This window comes from Equus quagga, chromosome 3 (assembly GCF_021613505.1).
Source record: "Equus quagga isolate Etosha38 chromosome 3, UCLA_HA_Equagga_1.0, whole genome shotgun sequence".
Classification (NCBI taxonomy): Eukaryota; Metazoa; Chordata; class Mammalia; order Perissodactyla; family Equidae; genus Equus; species Equus quagga.
Window position 1 is genome coordinate 42,975,986 of NC_060269.1, and position 19,177 is coordinate 42,995,162.

At 36.4% G+C, this 19,177-nt stretch overlaps 1 long non-coding RNA gene across 1 annotated transcript in view; it reads left to right on the forward strand.

Annotated features, from left to right (window-relative positions):
- The first annotated feature begins 859 nt into the window (after positions 1 to 859).
- The window catches only part of LOC124236648 (uncharacterized), a 66,479-nt gene continuing 48,161 nt past the window's right edge, over positions 860 to 19,177 (forward strand). The window contains exon 1 of the long non-coding RNA XR_006887823.1: positions 860 to 940. This is a non-coding gene — a long non-coding RNA (uncharacterized LOC124236648). The remainder of the gene's footprint in view (positions 941 to 19,177) is intronic.

Consider the following 19,177-nt stretch of genomic DNA (forward strand, 5'->3'; position numbering starts at 1 on the left):
ATAAGCACTTTTGTCATAGTAAATTTCCATAAGATGTAAGGCATTGCTTTTATGAATGTTATAATATCTTTGTTAATAGAATTTGGCCCTAGAAATAGGGTCCATGTGTTACAAATAGTTTGACTCCTGCTATTTTTGCAACTAATGAATGAGCAAAGCTATCAGAAGGCTGTGGTTTTCAGGAAGAAAAGCCCATTAAAGCAGAAGCCAATTAACACTTTGGATTTTGAAGAGATTATTTATGAGCTGTAAAGTTTCAAGAAGGAACATGAAATACCATAGTAACTTCACAGCAGAAAGCTCCGTTTAGAATTTTTAGTTTTAGTTTTAAACGGCAATCCATCTATATATTTTCCTTTAACCTAACTTAAAAGAAAATTCAAATGAAGTACTTAAATATTCTTTATCATGGAAATTTGAATTAATTTTTACTTGATACAATCCAAGTTCATATTTTCATAAATGAGGTATGTCAGTTTTATGCATTTTCACCAATGTCTGTGATATACCAGACTAAATTATAGCTATGTCATAAATATGAAAATTATTTGTTTGCGTAACAGTTTTACCGAGGCAGGTAAATAGGTATTTATGAAGTCACCGCAAAGTAAATCGTTTCTAATTCGGCAGGGCAATCCTGGTGAATTAAGAACTCTCTCTATAGTAGAGCGGTTATTTAATCATGATAGGATACATTTTTATTGAATACCCTTTATTTGACAAGCATTGTGCTGGGTGTGGGGAAGATGTGGATTAATAAAGTCTGCTCTGCGCCTGAAAGGAGGGCCTCATTTCCTCGTGGAGAGACGTGAATCAGCATTTATGTCTTGTGCTGTGATACAGGTGCACGGATTGTCCAGGAGAACCCGCAGGAGAAACAGTGAACTCGGAATTAAAGGACAAGGAAGGCTTTTGAGAAGTAACTCCAGTGCCGCTGCGGGTAGGACAGAAGGCCTTTAGCCAAAAAGAACTGCAAGATATCTTAACATAAGTGTTGTTAGGCAGCCATTTTGATGAACTGCTTTAACAGCAATTTTTATGTACTCGGAAATAGACTCTAAATTCCTACCTATTTTTATTATCAAGGAATTTGCAAAAGATAAATGCTCACCCTAATCCTGAGCCACATTTCATATTTTAAGCTTTCTCCATGTATGACCTTGAAGTCTGGGGTTAGGAATAACGGGTGAAGGGAGGCCTGTAGCTGAGAGGAGGTAAAATTCAGAGAGAGACTTGGGAATGGGTTGAGGGGGGTTGTGTGTTCCAGCATCTAGCCAACGGCAAATGACCCAAGGCTATATATTTTCTACACCTACTCATTTCAGAAAGGGCCATCTTTCTCTCTAAGTAAAGTTTCTGTTCATCTTTGAAAGTTCACTTGAAAGTTAACCTGACTGTCAAATTCTCAATTTCTTTCTTTAGTTACAATGATCATAACCATTTACTTTCAACTAGTGAATAGATTTGACCACTTAATAAGTATCCTTGAATTTTCATGTTTTTCTACAAGACATTGCCTATATTTTTGATGGGCTTCCTAAGCCAATCATATTATGTAGGGTTATATTGTCATTGGGAATCTGTCAGATCACTGAAAAGTTTAATATAATGGAGTAAAATGATCAGATTATGGAGGACAACTATGACCAGGATGGTCCTGCGACATACGTGTGAAGCAGGTAAACTTTTAGTTTGATAAAGCATCATATCTTCTCTTCTTGCCTTTTTTGTCTTTCTCCTTCACACGTGAACAAGTAGTGTTCCTGGTTCCCTCTTGGCAATACAAGTTCTCCCATGGAGCAAGTTCTCCTGTTCCAAGTATATTTGCTTTCTCTTCCCAATTACTTTTAGACAATCCCTACTAAAAACTTCATTATACTTACCACAGCCATCTGTCTAAACCCTCAGACTTTGATCTAGTCCTACTTTATCTGTAAGCTCTCATCAACATGTATATTTTCAAAACACATTGCATGTAATGTACTTTGTATAATACACTATTAGCTTATCCTAAATGTGCCCCATAGTATACTAGTTAATTGGCATAAAGAGAAAAAGAATTCTGAATCCTGTGGTTCAGTATGTGTATTAGTCTAGATTCTCCAGGGAAAGAGAACCAATTGGTGTTATACATATATAAATAGAAGGAGGGAGAGAGAGAGAGAGAGAGGTCGATTTATTATAGGAAATTGGCTTATGCGGTTATGGAGGCTGAGAAGTCTCAAGACATACAGTCAGCAAGCTGGAGACTCAAGAGAACCAATTGTGTAAGTTCTACCCTAATTCCAAGCCTAAAGGTAGGAGGATACAGACGTCCCAGCTTGAAGATAGGCAGAGAGAGCAAATTCTCCCTACTCCACCTTTTTGTTCCATTAGGCCTTCAATTGCTTGGATCAGACATTAGGGAAGACAACCTGCTTTACTGAGTCTACTGGTTCAAATGTTAATCTCATCCACAAATAGTTTCATTACAGACCCAGAATAAAGTTTAACCAAATATCTGGGCACTCTGTGGCCCAGTCAAGTTGACACATAAAATTAACCATCACACAGTATGTTTGGAAATGAGCTAAAGTTGAGCAATTATAAGATTCAGAGCCTTAAAGGCAAATAAAAGTATAGATTTTGATACTGATTAGATCTCTCTAAGAGGGGCTATGGCACTGCAGAATTTCCAAAACTTTTTTTTAGTTGAGGTATTATGACATATAACATTATATGTTCTTTCCACGTAAGAAAATTTCAGGTGTACAATCTAATGAATCAATATCTGTATATATTGTGAAATGATCAAGACAATAAGTCTAGCTAGCATCTATCACCACACATAGTTAAAAAATTTTTTCTCGTGACGGAAACTTTTAAGGTTTACTCTCTTAGCAACTTTCAAACATACAATACAGTATTATTAACTATAGTCAGCATACTGTACATTACATCCCATGACTTATTTATTTTAGAAGTAGACATTTGTACCTTTTGACTCCCTTCATTCACTACACTCACCCCCTACCCGCGCCGCCCCCCCCCTCCATGGGAGGCACCAATCTGTTCCCTGTATTTATTGAGCTAGGTTTTGTTTTGCTTTGTTTTTTAGATTCTACATATAAGTGAGATCATGTGGTATTTGTCATTCTCTTTCTGACTTACTTCACTTAGCATAATTCCCTTGAGGTCCATCCACATTGTTACAAATGGTAAGAATTCCTTCTTTTTTGTGGCTGAATGAGATTCCATTGTATATATATAAAACACATTTTCTTTATCCATTCATCTATGGCTGGAAACTTAGGTTGTTTGTCTGTCTTGGCTATTGTAAATAATGCTGCAATGAACATGGGAGTGTATATATCTTTTTAAATTAGTTTTTTGTTTTCTTCAAATAAATATCAAGAAATGGAATTGCTAGACAACATGGTAGTTCTATTTTTAATTTTCTGAGGAACCTCCATACTGTTTTCCATAGTGGTTACACCAATTTACATTCCTTTCAACAGTGTACAAGGGTTCCCTTCTTTCCACATCCTCTCCAACACTTGTTATTTTTTGTCTTTTTAATAATAGCCTTTTTAACAGGTGTGAGGTGATATCTCATTGTGGTTTTGATTTGCTCCAAAATGTTTTCATGGTATTAAATGAGGAAATCATCTTACATAAGGGAACAAGGAGTTCTAGCAGGCCTATTTTTTTGGTAAATAACACTTGGAATTCTATATACATCTTATGCCTTTTAAGAATGTTGTTATATTCTTGGCTGCGAGATCAAAGTTCCACAGCACACCCATAGATCCTAGAAAGTAAGAAAAGAAAATTAAAGGCAGGGAAATTTGAATGATTTTGACAAACTCATCACTGTATTATTTTCTGAAGAATTTTTTTTCTGATGACTAGAGTTGTCCCTATGTAAAGGTCACAGGTTCTAGATTGTATTATCTGAAGAATACAGACAAAGACGGACTAGACTGTATAATCTGTGTAGTATAAAGAAGTTCAATATATAGGAAGATGGGAAAAATTAAAGCTTTAAAAGAGATAGGATTAACTAACTGGAAAAAGAAGGAGTAAATCAATGTCATTTCCTGGTGGTTTGACTTAGATGGTAGTTCAAAGCAAAAGTCACATGAGGACAAATAGCCAATGAAAGACCATTGCTGGGAATAGAGACACTGTGACATGTGATTGTAAATGAATCACAAGATGTTGTTGAGGGGTGGGAGAATATGATTTTGGAATCAGAACCAAAATCCCATCATGCCTAGAGTAGTTATTTAAATATAATTGACCTACGTAATAGGCATAAAACAATTGTTAGTTCACTTTATGACTCTTTCAATAAATGTTGAATATTCCATTAAAACTTTTAACACCCGTCTGAGAAAAAATAATAGGCGCTTTGTAAATATGTGTCCTTCCCTTTTCTTACTCTCGCAAAGAGTTAAATCCCTTTTGAATTAACATCCTATGTATTTTTGATTCCTGACAATTCCTGTCACCTATCATTTTTCACTATTAAGGCTGAACAGAGGGGCCAATGTTCAACTCATGACTTAAAAAACAGAAAACAGATCTGTACATCCAAATGCTTCTTATGAAATTTCAAAATCTAGGTCTGGTTGAGTGCCTTGAGGATTTTTTTAGTTATTGATTTTAATTATTCGCCATAGCACATAAAAGACACAAGATGCAATGTAAGGGAAGTTCTTTCTACATAAGAAAGAGAAAAGTGCTCCCTGGGAGATTTTAATGGAATGAAACTGGATTTAAAGTGCTGCCTGGTTCCCTGAGGTACGACTCAGCAGTAGCGTCACCTAGGCTTTGGCCAAGGATGGCAGAGTGAGACCAGATGGAAGGGAAATATGAAGGCAGAGGGTTTTGTGCACTACTTCTCATTTGGAGCTTTTGAGAGGAGGTCACCTCATAGTGTGCTCTATGACCATATGGGGTGACCCTATAAGAGTAGAAACAGTGACATTGTGTGATTAGACAGAGAACGAGCCTGGAAAGAGCTCATGGCATGCAGGGAACTCAGTCATTTCTGGAGCTCCAATGATGAACACGAGTGAGCTGAGAGAGCTGGTAACTTGAAGAACCTGAGGTTTGGAGGAAGGGGATGCAGAATGTGGGATACCATAACCATTGTAAGACCACAGATACTTGCATGGAGGTTAATGCATGCCCAGAGGCCAGGATAGGTTAGGTACAAAGGCCAGATAAGACCTGGAGGACAGCATTCAGATGAGAGACTATTCCTTTCTCTATCATGATGTTGTATGTTTCCACCTACAGCTAGATACTACAGAGGGAAAAGAGAAGAAAGAAGGAAAGATAGGGCCAGCCAGGGTTGCCTAGTGGTTAAGTTCAGCACACTCCTCTTCAACAGCCCTGGTACAGTTCCTCAGCCCAGACCTACACCACGCATCTATCAGTGGCCATGCTATGACAGCAGCCCATGTATAAAATAGAGGAAGATTGGCCGAAAAAAAAAAGAAAGACAATATAGTATTAAATTGATTGAAACTTGAATCTGCCCAGTTCTAAGTAGATATCCACCAGGTCAAATTATTCACAAAGAATTGATTTCTGTAATAGGAAAGCAAATAGGTAGATGTTTCCGCCTACCATAATCATAAAAATGGTTATAGAAAACATTTATGCCTGCTAGGCACTGTTTCTAATAATTTTAAATGTATAAACTCACTTTATTTATTCTCTAAACTAAGGTAGGTACTATTTTTATCACCAATTTAAAAATGAGCAGACTGAAGCGAGCTCATGCACTTGTCTGCTCCCTATACTGTACATCACAGTGGGACTATTTCTCATCTGCTTGATTTTATGCACATTTTTTTCTTTTCTTATTCTCTGTCTCCATTTTTTCACATCATATATGCCTCTTGTTGACAATAACTATCATATTTCTTGCTTGTTTTATTTTTAACTTAGCCATCGAAATCTTTAGATTTTTATGTTCCTTCCTTTGACAATATTGCTCCCTCATATCTCATAACTTTTTTACTTGTGATTTTGTGTTATCAGACTAGCTGAGTTAATAAAAGTTTTCACTCTACATTTCATATGCAAATAGTTCATTTGTGCTGATAGACTTTCACAAGGTATTCATTACAATTAATTCACAGAATTTCATAAAATGAACTGAAATGGGATAAATGATTAATGACTTCAAGGGCCAGAATAACATTGTCCAAAAATCAAATGGATTGGTTAAAGAATGTGCGGCATACTGCCTTATAGCATATGCAATATCCAGCCCATATAAAATAAATGTATTTCCTTTATTGCTGAGAGGTCAAAGCAAGTATGAAATTAACTTACCCCAGCTATGATATATAGGAATTATAGCACAGTATAGGATAAGAACATAGGCCTTGAAGTCTGACAGATCTAGGTTCACTAGTCTCAGTTCCACTAGCGTACTAGCTGTGTAATTTAGGACAAGTTCCTTAACTTCTCAAGTCACAATTTTTTCATTGATAAAATAAGAATCATAATATCTACGTGCCACAGAATTTAGGAGGAGATTTAGGTCAATGATGAAAGTAAATTACTTAGTCAAAGGTAGAAAGCAGAATAATCAATCTATTCATCATTATCATCATTACCATCATCATCATCTTCACCATCATTACCTAATCATATTATTCCTCTTCAAAAAGATCGAGTGCTTAGTATGAGCTAATCATTATTTTAGATGATTAGGATACATTATTGAACAAAACAGACAAACAACTATCTTAGTCCATTTGGGTTGCTATAACGAAATAACACAAATAGGGTACCTTATAAACAACAGAAATTTATTTCTCACAGTTCTGGAGGCTGGAAGCCTGAGATCAGGGTGCCAGCATGGTGGCATTAGGGCCTTCTTCCTGACTGCAGACTGTCCTTGCATGGCGGCAGGGACAAAGGAGATTTCTCGGGCTTCTTTTATAGGGGCATTAATTTCACTCCTGAGGATTCCACTCTCCTAACCTAGTCACCTCCCAAAAGCTCCACCTCCTAATACCATCACATTGGGTGTTAGGATTTCAACATACGAATTTGGGTGGGACTCAAACATTCAGACCATAGCAACAATGCTGCTTTTTGCTATGTACATTCTATCATGATGTAGGAAAATCATCACACAATAAATTAAATATGTAAGTAAATCATATGGTGTTTTTATAAGCCATTAATTGTCAGGGAAAGCAGCAAAAAAATAGGGCAGGGTAAGTTATTTCTTGACTTTTGATTTGAGGAACTGGATATGGAATGGTTTACAATTAAAAATATAGTGATAGTCCTCATTAGAAGGGTAATATGTAAGCAAACATTTAAAGGATATGAGATAGTTAGCCAGAGAAAGTAGTTTCAGGCAGAGGAAATGACTAGAGCAAATGCCCTGAGACAAGAGCCCTTGTGAGGTTAGAGGGATCACACAGAGACCATTGTGGCTGGAGTGGAGTGAGTGTCTGAGAGGGAAGGAGATGAGGTCAGGAGGGTAACCGTGGAGAGAGACCATGTTGGGGAAGGGAGGCTGCTGAAAGTGCTTTGGTTTTATTCTGAGTAAGATGAGGCGCCATTGCAGAGTTCCAGCCAGGAAGTGGTAAGGGATCATCATCTTCCTAAGATGCAGTGAATCAGCACTTAAAACTGTCAGCATCTTAAAAACACATCCCCTATCATTCCTAATAGTTATAAGAGATCTGAATTTTTGAACTGGCAAATTTTATTTTAATTGGGTTCCTTCATTTTCCTGCACTTTTCAGTAAACTAAATTTAAAAATAAATATTTCAGAATCAAAACAGATATTTACAAAGAACTTAAAGATATGGATTTCATGGAGGAATGGCAAGGATGGATTTAACATAATAACAGGGTTAAATTTGCATATCACTTAATCTATGGTAATGCATTTATTTTCAAATATACCTCTATAGCCATAAATATTTTTAGTTCACTATTTATTATACCTACACTTCACTGAGATTTTTAAAATATGTGTTCAAATATATACTAGACTAAGTATAACATGTTTAACTACTTGAATGCAAATAAGTTGAAAATATTCATAAATTTAAATAGGTTTATCTTTTTAAACACAACTGGATTAAGAATAGTGATTTGAAACTGCAAAGTGATTGAATACGCAACTAATTTGCATTTGATATTCTCCTTTCTTTTTTCTTTTCTGTTAGAAATTGATTTGATTTAGAAGCATATTCTCATAGTCAGCCTGGATTTATGCTCAAGTAAGAGGGCATCAGCTTAGAGCCACTCACGTATTTGTCTGGCTTGCATGGACACTGGGGCTTGGACAATAGCAAAATGAGGTTGTGTGAAATATAAATTGGGGAAAGAATCAGAATCCAGAGAATTTTCTAGAAGTATAACACAGAAGCTACTTCAGTACATTTTCTACATTAGTTCCCTAATATACCTTAAATTGTTCATCATAATTCAACCACTACTCAAGAACTACATGTAATCTAATTTAGCATTATAGCCTTGAGTTTAAAATACAAGTATCACTTGTTTTCTGCTTCACAGACAGAAGTCACTCAATTTCCTTTAGCATTTAACCTAGACTCATAGCACTGCTGGAGGTTGGATGTTTTAGAGACTACTTGGCCCTACGTTTCTTTTAAAATAGAGACACTTAGAGAAACTGAAGGGTGTGCCCACAATCTCACAGCCAAGTGAAGGGAGTTTGTACTCAAGATTTCAGACACATCATTGCATTCTGAGAAAGGCTTCTCTTTGCCCAAGTGTCAGGAAACAACTCTTATTTTAGGTAGAAGTGGTCTGATACAGTCATTGAAAGTATGATGCAGATTTTTGTTATACAACTGAGGTGATGCAATTGTGAAGGATTAGAGAGGGGAAAGTCAAAAATCTAAATCATTCGTAAAACAGTACCTTGAAATTGGTTAACTCTGGTAACCAAACCGGAAACTCCTTCATGACTCAGGGTCTACTACTCATCTGCGTGAGGCAAATTAGTAGAAAGTTGAAGGCTTTCCTCAGATGGGATATTGGAATTTAGGGTATGGTTAAGTAGTAAAGGAAAGGACAACTTTGCAAGACAAAGAATGAAAAAGTCCTCATGTCAGGAAACTGACATGAAGCTTTTAGTCTCCACAAAAAGGTCATCCATTCTGGAAACAATGTTGCCATGGTTGTGAGGAACTGGAGATGTTAGCCCAGAGAAGAGGTGAAGGTATTAGGTGTTAACAAAGAAAAGAAATCTCTCTGACAGGAACAAGATATAACAGATTTTGGAAAGATGTCTTCTTGACTTTTAAATTATCTAATTATTGAAATTACACAAATTATCTTAGAATAAAGTTCAAGTACAGTGGTTTTCAAGTGAAGCACACGTCTTACATGAAGGATATATGTGGTTTATTTGGGAGTCCAAATGATGGAGGAGGAGATTGTAGGTTTTTAGTAGAGAAAAGCCAGGGCTACTGAATATTCTTCACTACAGCAAACACCAAGAGTCATCCCATCCAGAATGCTTTCAGTGCCTCATTAAGGAACAATGAGGCAACCTGAAGCATATCTCTGTGAGGAATGCAAGGGTGTATCCCCAAGCGTCTAGTCCAGAGGCAAATGGAAGGTACTCAAAACATATTGAGTGAAACCAAAAAGAAGCTACGCTCTATAACCTAATCCATTTCTATATGTTTATATTTTTTCTTTTCATTAATATTTGCTTGAGTGTTAGAAAAGGCCTGGAATATTTCCTTTAAAAAGGTCCAAAGTTTTCTAATCTGAGATATGATACAAAGATCTTGTTCTTTTCAGACAAGTGTAGTGGCAAGCCAAAAACAATGAATTAGTAAACTAAGAATGGGGTAGAATGTGGCAATGAGGAAGGGAATTGTGATTGTTGATCTCCTAGCATTTCCCCAGATTAACTCCAAAGATAGAGGAGTCAGTATCAAAGCATCCTGTTCCAAGTATCCTGTGATGGTGTTTAATGCCGATAATATGCAAAGACAGCTGGAGCAGTTGGATGGAGAATTGTTATAAGAACAAATCTGAATCCAAAGCAATGCCCAGATATCCACATCTTCACTCTGGAAACTAACCTGATCTGAAGCAAATACCTTCAATCAGTCAAAGATCTTCTTAAACCATCCAGTTTAATCTCAAATTCTTAGGGAGTGACTTTGAGTTGTTCTATTTGCTCAAAGTGTTGCTTTCAAAGTCAGGATGGAATAATGAGGCCACTAACTGCCACACCACCTTTAGAAACCTATAGTTTGATTTTATGACCCGTAGCAAGGTTATTCATTTTTCACTTTGTAAATTATCTCATCACAGTTGTCAGCCCAAGATGATAAGATGGGAAGGAGAAAAGGTGAGAGCAACATTCATGTTTATATATTCAAAAGGGAAAAGAAGAATACCCTTTGCCTTGATAATTAAAATCTCTATGTCCCCTTTACATGTAATCTATTTTTAATTTTATGGTCTTTATTCCAGCTTGGCCAATTTATTGATAAAAATATCAACTCCACAGAAGATATTGAGACATTTTAGTATGTATAACCTCATTGTACATGTCATTTCCTTGTAAGTCTCCTAGAAAATTTTCAAAAATGTCTCTGTTGCTTAAAATAAAATGTTATTTTAAAGAAAGGAATAAAATCTCTTACTATATCAGGGTACATTTTCACAATTTAACTTCTATCGACCTTAGCAAAGACCTTGGAATAAACCCAAAGTATATTACTTACAGATTCTATGAATAACTAATGATATGGTTATAAAGCAATTTGCCAGGATATTAAGTACCTACAGGTATTAAGTGTCCAGGGATATGCTGACTGCTGGGAGTGACCTGCTCATATAAAAGAAGAAAATTCACTCCATGAAGGCATGAGTATATAATTTACTATAAATATCTTCTCGGGTATTCAAGAAAGAATAAACTTATTTCACACCATTGAGAAATGTTCCCTAAATTTATTTTAAAATATTATCTTCATCAGGGTGTGTGTTAGGCTAGATTCCCCATTCCCACCGCTAGAGCCTATGACTTAGTACCTCTAATGTGTGTGGATATATATGCAACTGTGCCCAGGTAATTCTTCTGATGCAGGTACAAGGTACACTGCGAAAAAAACCCTTCTATAGAACAGTTTTAGGTTAAGGCTTAATCTACACTAGTTATTTTAAGAGAGAAAATTTAATGTAAAGAATTATTATCTAGGTATGGAAAACTGTAAAAAAAAAAAAAAAAGGGAAAAAAGGAAGACTAAAGCATGTCAGGGGTTCCCATCACCACCACTAGGTTTGCTGAGAGGACTCGCAGGAATCGGCATACAGTCATATTCAAGGCTAAGATGTATTATGGCAAAAGCAGATGAAGCAAAAGGAGAAGGTGCATGGATCAAGTCTAGAGGGAACCAGAATGAGCTTCCAAAGGGCCCCTTCCAGTGACCTCACACAGAATGCCTCATTCCCTCAGAAACGAATTGTGGCAACACACGTGAAATGTTCTTTATCGGAGAATCTCATTAGACCTTCCGTGTCCAAAGTTTTTATTGGGGGTGGTCACAGAGGCACGCTTTGCCTATCACATACCAAAATTCCAGACTCCCAGAAGGAAAGCAGGTGATCGGTATAAACCACAGTGTTTACACAGTTTAGGCACAATACTATTTACACAATACCATTTACACAATACCATTTATACCATTCTTATCAGGGAATGGTGGGGACCTTCCCCAAATCTCACTTCCCAGACACCAACCAAGGGCCAAGCTTGCTAGCAGGACTTTCTAAGGGTAACAATCTCAGGCCTGCTATGTTAACTCTTTTCCACACCTAAGGTGTCATAAAGGCAGTGACTCCAGAAAACGGTTACCACCCTACAGTGACCACCAAACAATAAAAAGAGTTTGGTATTACACACGCACCTCATTTCGTTGCACTTTGCTTTATTGTGCTTCGCAGATAATGAGTTTTCTACATATTGAAGGTTTGTGGCAACCCTGTGTAAAGCAAGTGTATTGGTGTCATTTTTCCAAGAGTATTTGCTCACTTCGTGTCTCTGCATCACATTTTGGTAATTCTCACAATGTTCCAAGCTTTTTCATTATTATTATATTTCTTATGGTGATCTGTGATCAGTGATCATTGATATTACTATTGTAACTGTTTTGGGGTGCCACGAACCCCACCCATATAGGACAATGAACTTAATCGATAAATGTCTATCTTCAAGACTTCACCGGGGGAAGGAACTGCAGATGTGGTGGAAATAGCAAGAGAATTAGAATTAGAAGTGAAGCCTGAAGATGTGACTGAATTGCTGCAATCTCATAATAAAATTTTAAGGGATGAGGAGTTGCTTCTTATGAGGAGCAAAGAAAGTGGTTTCTTGAGATGGAATCTATCCTGGTGAGGATGCTGTAAAGACTGTTGAAGTGACAAGAAAGGATTTAGTATATGACATAAACTTAGTTTATAAAGCAGTAGCAGGGTTTGACAGGATTGACTCCAATTTTGAAAGAAGTTCTACTGTGGGTAAAATGCTATCCAACAGCATTGCACGCTACAGGGAAAGTGTTCACTAAAGTAAGAGTCAATCGACGCAGCAAACTTTGTAGTTGTCCTATTTTAAGAAATTGCCACAGCCACCCCAGCCTTCAGCCACCACCATCATGATCAGTCAGCAGCTGTCAGCACGGAGGCAAGACTCTCCACCAGCAAAAAGATTATCACTTGCTGACGGCTCAAATGACGGTTAGCATTTTTTAGCAGTGAAATACTTTTTAATTAAGGTAGGTACATTTTTTTTTAGGCATAATGCTATTGCACACTTAATAGACTATGGTATAGCGTAAACACAACTTTTATATGCACTACAAAACCAAAAACTTTGTGTGCCTCACTTTGTTGCGATATTTGCTTTATTGTGGTGGTTTGGAACCAAACCCACAATGTTTCCGAGGTATGCCTGTATTAATATTTAAAAATTTGGAAGAGTGGCCTCCTGGAGCAAAACTCAGACCTCTGAATGGGGGACGGTGTTCTGCTGGCCATGATGTCTCTGAGTCAAAGGAAGGGCTGTGTGGAGCTGGAATCCAAACATCTAGCAGAGAGCAGGGGTACCAGGTGGGTGAGGCTGATGTCTCAAAGGGGGCGTGATGAACTCGTTCTGCAAGTGATGAAACATATTTAATCGGGAAAACCTTCTTACTCTGGAACAAACTGCCACTGCCAAGGGGAAGGAGTGGGGCAATGCTGACAGGAACAGGAAATCAACTATTAAGCAAGAAGGAGCAAGTCTTTTCTCAAGCTTTCTAGTTTCTCTCTAGTGCCCACTTTTGGCTGAGCCTAATGAGACCGCTGGCAAAGAGAAATGTGATTTGCAGTTTCAGCCCCAGCAACATTTAAGAGTCTGGAAAGGCAGATTTTGAGCTCAGAATCAATCATGTAGTAGGCAGCACAGGATTTCATAGCTTTTCATACCATCCTATGAAAACTCAAAAGGTTTACATAAGATAATTTATACATTATAACATTGTAACCAGAAACATTTGGAGTGATACTGTGGGGATATTTACAATGGCTACACAAACTACTACAGTGATTTGTAAAAAGTAAGTGACCTATGAAAAGTAACATACTTGTGTACAGAAGAGTTGCCGCTTTCCATTAGGTGGCTCCTAATCCATTTCCACAGGAAGCTACCTGAGAAGGGCAAGAATCAGAATTGTGCCACATTTATCCTGGATGGCAAGTGCCTTCTGCCCCCTCTGTGTGTTCTTCTCTCCTCCTGCTAGGAGGTAGGTATGGTAGTCATGCAGTGGCCATGGGCAAGTTCAGTAAAATTTTCTGACTTTAATGTCTTATCTGACATTGCGTTTTTTAATATTACAGCCTATTTTTTAGTAGAAAAATACGGTCACTTCTGTCCCCTGTCTTGCTGTCAACCAACTCATCTGACTCCTATTAACATTACCCTGGTTATTTTCACTTCCTATGTGCGCAAAAAAATAGGCCAGGTTGCATTCAGTCCAAATCACAGTGCAAAAATACATGAGAATGATAACTATTATATATTAATCTCTTAGCATGAGCCAGACATTGTCCCAAGTACTTACACATTCTCACTTATGCCTATAAAAATCCTACAGGAAAGGTAGTATTTTCCATTTCATAGATATGAAAACTAAACTCCTGTATATAAAACTCTAACATCTGTGTTCTTTATAGCAGGCCACATTGCACCCAAGTATTTCTTATTAAACTCCTCATTTCCTTTCTTAAACTTCATACTCAATCTAATAGCATGAACAGAGCCTTGATTTTGCAGAAGGAGTCCTGGAATAAGAGTCATGATAGCTAATTTCTGCCTTCCTTTTATCTATAACTAGTTGGGCTATCATTTACTTCTCTTGAAAAGTCGGCATAGATGACTTCTAAGGAGAGTAATGAGATCCAGTGGAAATATTATGAGCCTTACAATCAAACATATAAAGTTTTAAATTCAAGCTCCATCCATATTATCTGAGTGAGTTCTTTTTAGCCAATTTTCTCAACTGCAAAACTGAAATAATATCTAATTCACAAGACTATTCTAAGAGTTAATATTGTGCACGTAAAGTGTTGGCCACACTTCATCTAATTTGTGAAACTGATTCAATAAATTCCCTACAAAGTTTTAATCAATTTTCCATTGCTTGTAAAATTTATTTTGAATATTTGGTGAATAAATACTTGATTCACTTTATTCCAACTCTAAATTTGAATTCTAAATTCAAGCACATTTCTGGATCCTGATTTCTCATTTCCTTTCTGCCTCATGCTTCCAAGGTTTTGACTATTAAAAATAAAACAAAAACAAAAACAAACCACATCCATCATGTGTACCGTATTCTTGCCTAATTTCACTAGCCATCTCCCCCTCACATTTTTCATCAGGTGTTGAGATGTTTTCCTTTATTTTTGAAGTGAACACTCTAGGTCAAATCTAAAAATAATTCTGTATAGTTGAAGTCTCACTCGCCTAAAGTATCTCTCACCTTTTTCTTTAAAGCAGCATTTATTTTAATGTTACATATATTAAGGACAATGTGGTTTTATTACTTTACTACAGAAGACAATGAAAATGTATGCTGTGGAAAAAGGAGAGCAACGTGAAACCTAGTAGAGCATGAGGTATTTCTTAATGGAAAATCCAAAAGAGTTTTAATTATTGAAGTAAAAAAACTTCGAATGATGTATATCTAATTAAGTCATTTTCCTGGACTAAATCATCATTACCTATTATTTACGTTATTCATTTTCATCTGTGGCATTTGTTAGATTTATCATGGATTTCTTCTACAATTGAGACTCTACTCTCCAAGATTAAGTTCCACAGGCTGTTAAAAAAGATTTATTCACCACATTGTCAATAGTAATTTTACAAGCAAAGGAAAAATTTGTGCATACAGTTAAGACTTTACACAGAATTTATTGAATCAGTTCAAAATTAAGCCAAGGGTAGCTTTTCCCCAGATTTCTCAAAGATGGGGAGTATGTACTAATAAATAAACAATGAAGAATAAAAAGTCTACTAAGGTACATCCATCATTTTCCATTAAAGAAAAAATTAACAGGCAGAAAATTAATTTTATGCATCAGCATAACAGGAGGCTAACAAAATAAAGTTCAAATATCAGTGACTGAACAAACAAAAGTTAGCATAAAATCACATATGGGCAGACCAACCCTCCAGAGAAAGTCTCCTGTAAGCAGAGATTTAGAGATGCGGAATCCCTCATCTTATGACTCAACCTGTGGTACTAGGATGCCGACAGCAGGGAAAGAGTCCATGTGGACAGTGTGGCACACAAGTTCTTAAACGCCTTGGCTCAGAAGTGATGCATGTCACTTTTGCTCACATTTCTTTGCCTAGATCTAGTCAATAGTGTCACCTAATTGAAAAATGACTTGGACAGTTTAATCTTCCTGTGTAATCCAAAGAGAAGAGCCAGATTTGGGTGAGCATTAGAAACCTTAACCACAGACAAAAAGTATTTTTTATTATATTCATTCAGTAAACACAGTAACTCCCTACATGTGCCAGATTCTGTGCTAGATACTGAGGATGTTAAGGTCATCAAAAATAGAGATTTTCTTATCCTTATATAGCCTACTGTTCAGAGGGAGATCTCCACCTCCCAGTCATTAAACAAACAATTCAGCTTTCAGCCAACCCTTGGCCTCATTCTTGATCCAAACCAAAAGGCTGATAGACTTCATGCTTGCTGTCAGGGTACAAAAATACTCCAGCTTGTCCTTGAACTACAAAGTTTCTGGCTTTGGTATCCTTGCGTGGCTATTTCTGGCCTAGGCGAAGTTACAGAGTTATAGACATTGAGTAGATGGGTGCCCAAGTGTGCGGTTGCTGCAGACTGACCTTTCAATGTGCATGTGCCTGCACAGTATTCACTACTTTTATAAAGCAAGTGGGCTGGGTTCAGTGGGTGTTATATTAAATATTAGTTCCCCGTGTAGGTAAGCAGCACCAGATACACTGCCCTAAGTTCCATAGTACTTCATCATCAAAAGAGCAAAAGGTGTACAGATGAAATTTAGATATTTGTGGCTTGCCACAGGCTCAAGGGTCATCCTTTTATCTGGTCTCATTGTGACCCTGATTGGTTAATTACGTATGAGGAAGTAGTTTTTACAGAAGGCAGATTTTGTACCTAAGCTTGCTGCTTGGTTGTTTTAAGCAATAGACAATGGCACCAAGTTCTGTACTACAAGCCCAAAAGAGTTTGGAAGCTATGTTTTTGAGAATCTTCTCTATATGAAAATATGAGCTGAATGGGGAAATGGAAATTAATGGGTCTTAAAAGATTTAAATATAGTCTAAGGGATATTAAGGCACCTCAGATAGAACTCAGGGAAACTCAAACAATGATGGTTGTAAGGAAAGAAAGAAAGAAAACAGAAGCCCAATAGAGATGGAGGAAACAGCTGCCTAACCTCCAAGATGGTAGTGGTATCTATTCAAAAGCAGCCTATTAAAAAAGCTACTCCAGAGGTGGTCATAAATACACTTGACCCTATGTGGACAGTGGCTGCAGAAAGAGGCCTTGATTTTAAATTGAATAATTTTCCAAGATGTTGAATCTCTCAGCTGCAAGTAGCATTTAGTATTCAAGCCATTCCCTGGAGTCAGTGCTGAAATCCACAAAATAAAATGTTTGACCCTGGCCATGACATTTCTCTCCAAAACTACCAGACAAGTCATTTTGAATGATGAGACATCTTAAATAAATGTGCAATAAGATATAGCAAATCTGGGCTATGAGGCCTCACCATCTAAAAACCATTATACTAATTGATTCCTTGCCAAAACTATTTATCTCTTTGATTAAATTACTCGTAAGAAATACTGACCATGCAAACTGCTCTACAATAAATGAAATTTCAAACAATTTTTGTGCTTGCAACCCACTGCTGTTTTTGACTTCTGGGTAGTGAGTCTTCAAAGATATGATTCATTATATAAGCATAAGCACCTCACTATTCTAGGATGACAAAGAAGTGTTAGAAGTGATCCTTCCCTTTATGGGACCTGTAAACCAGAACAAATGCATAAAACAAAAAATAATCAAAAAAAGGCCTGTCTTAGTCAGTTCCAGATGCCATAATAAAATACCATAGACTGGATGGCTTAAATGATAAGAATTTATTTCTCACAGTTGTGAAGGCTAAGAAGTTCAAGATCAAGGTACCAGTAAGCTAGGTTCCATTCGGAGATATCTCTTCTTGCCTTGTAGGTGGCCACCATCTTTCTGCATGTTCACAGGACCTTTTCTTTGTGTGCACAAGAGGTGAACAAGCAAGCTCTCTAGTGCCTCTTCTTATGAGGACACTAATTCCATCATGAAGACCCCAGCCTCATGACCTAATCTCAACCTAATTACCTCCTAAAGGCCTCATCTCCAAATACCATCATATTAGGGGTTAGGGCTCAACCTATGAATTTTAGGGGACACAAACACTCAGTCCATAACAAGAGCTATACAAGGACAGGAGCACCACTATTTCAAGAAGATAAAAAGACATTAGAAATAATCCTTTTCCTTACGGAGCATCTAAGGTAAAGAAACTTATGAAAAAACACATGAAACAAACAATAATCAAAAGAAGATCATATATATGCTAACATAGCACAACATAAAAACAATCATTCAAAAAATGAATGAATAAGTGTATAAATGATTGAAGTTGACACCTATAATAATAAATATATATACATATATCCTCATGATAGTTAAATATATGGAATATAATATAGACTATAATATATATATTTACTATTGGAAAATATGTGGTACATATTTAGATAATATAGATATAATATTATAGATAATATAGATATAATAGAAAATATAAGAGCTATATGGTTTTATGGAAGATGTAAGATTTATATTGGGTCTTATGTTGTAAAGAATAATATTAACTCTAGTTTTAAATCCCAATTAGTTTTATTGCCAATACACATCACAAAAAGAGACTTAAAAATGTAATGTCTAGAAATAGAGATTAAATATGTTTTCATAAATAGAAATGAGTTATAATTATACAGCACTTTAACTGCCATACAAACTGGTTTTAAGTATGATTGTTTTCATTCAAGTGTTTTTGATGGTCAATATTATAAGATGTGTTTGCATTTTATATATGGGACTTGAGTTCAACAAGCATTTTGTATTGGATAACTCTTGTAATTCAAGCTTACTGCTTGAATACAAATGACTAGCCTTGCTAATAGGTGCAAAAATAAATTTTATTCCTACATTTTCTAATATTTTATTCTCTCTTACGAATACTGCATGTTATTTTATCTTTGATCAAGATACAAAGATTCATCTTGAGTAATTATTTTTACATGAGTGCATTCCACAAGGGTTGTAATAATAATAATGGTTGTTGTTATATTAAAATTGCATTTGCCTTTTTTCTTAGATGCCTTTATATACTTTATTATAATCTGCCTGTTATGGGCTGAACTTCGTCCCCCCCTTAATTCATATGTTGAAATCCTAACCCCCAGGACCTCAGAATGTGACTGTATTTGGAGATACGGTCTTTAAAGAGGTACTAAAGTTAAAATGAGGTCATTAGTGTGGGCTCTTATTACTGGTG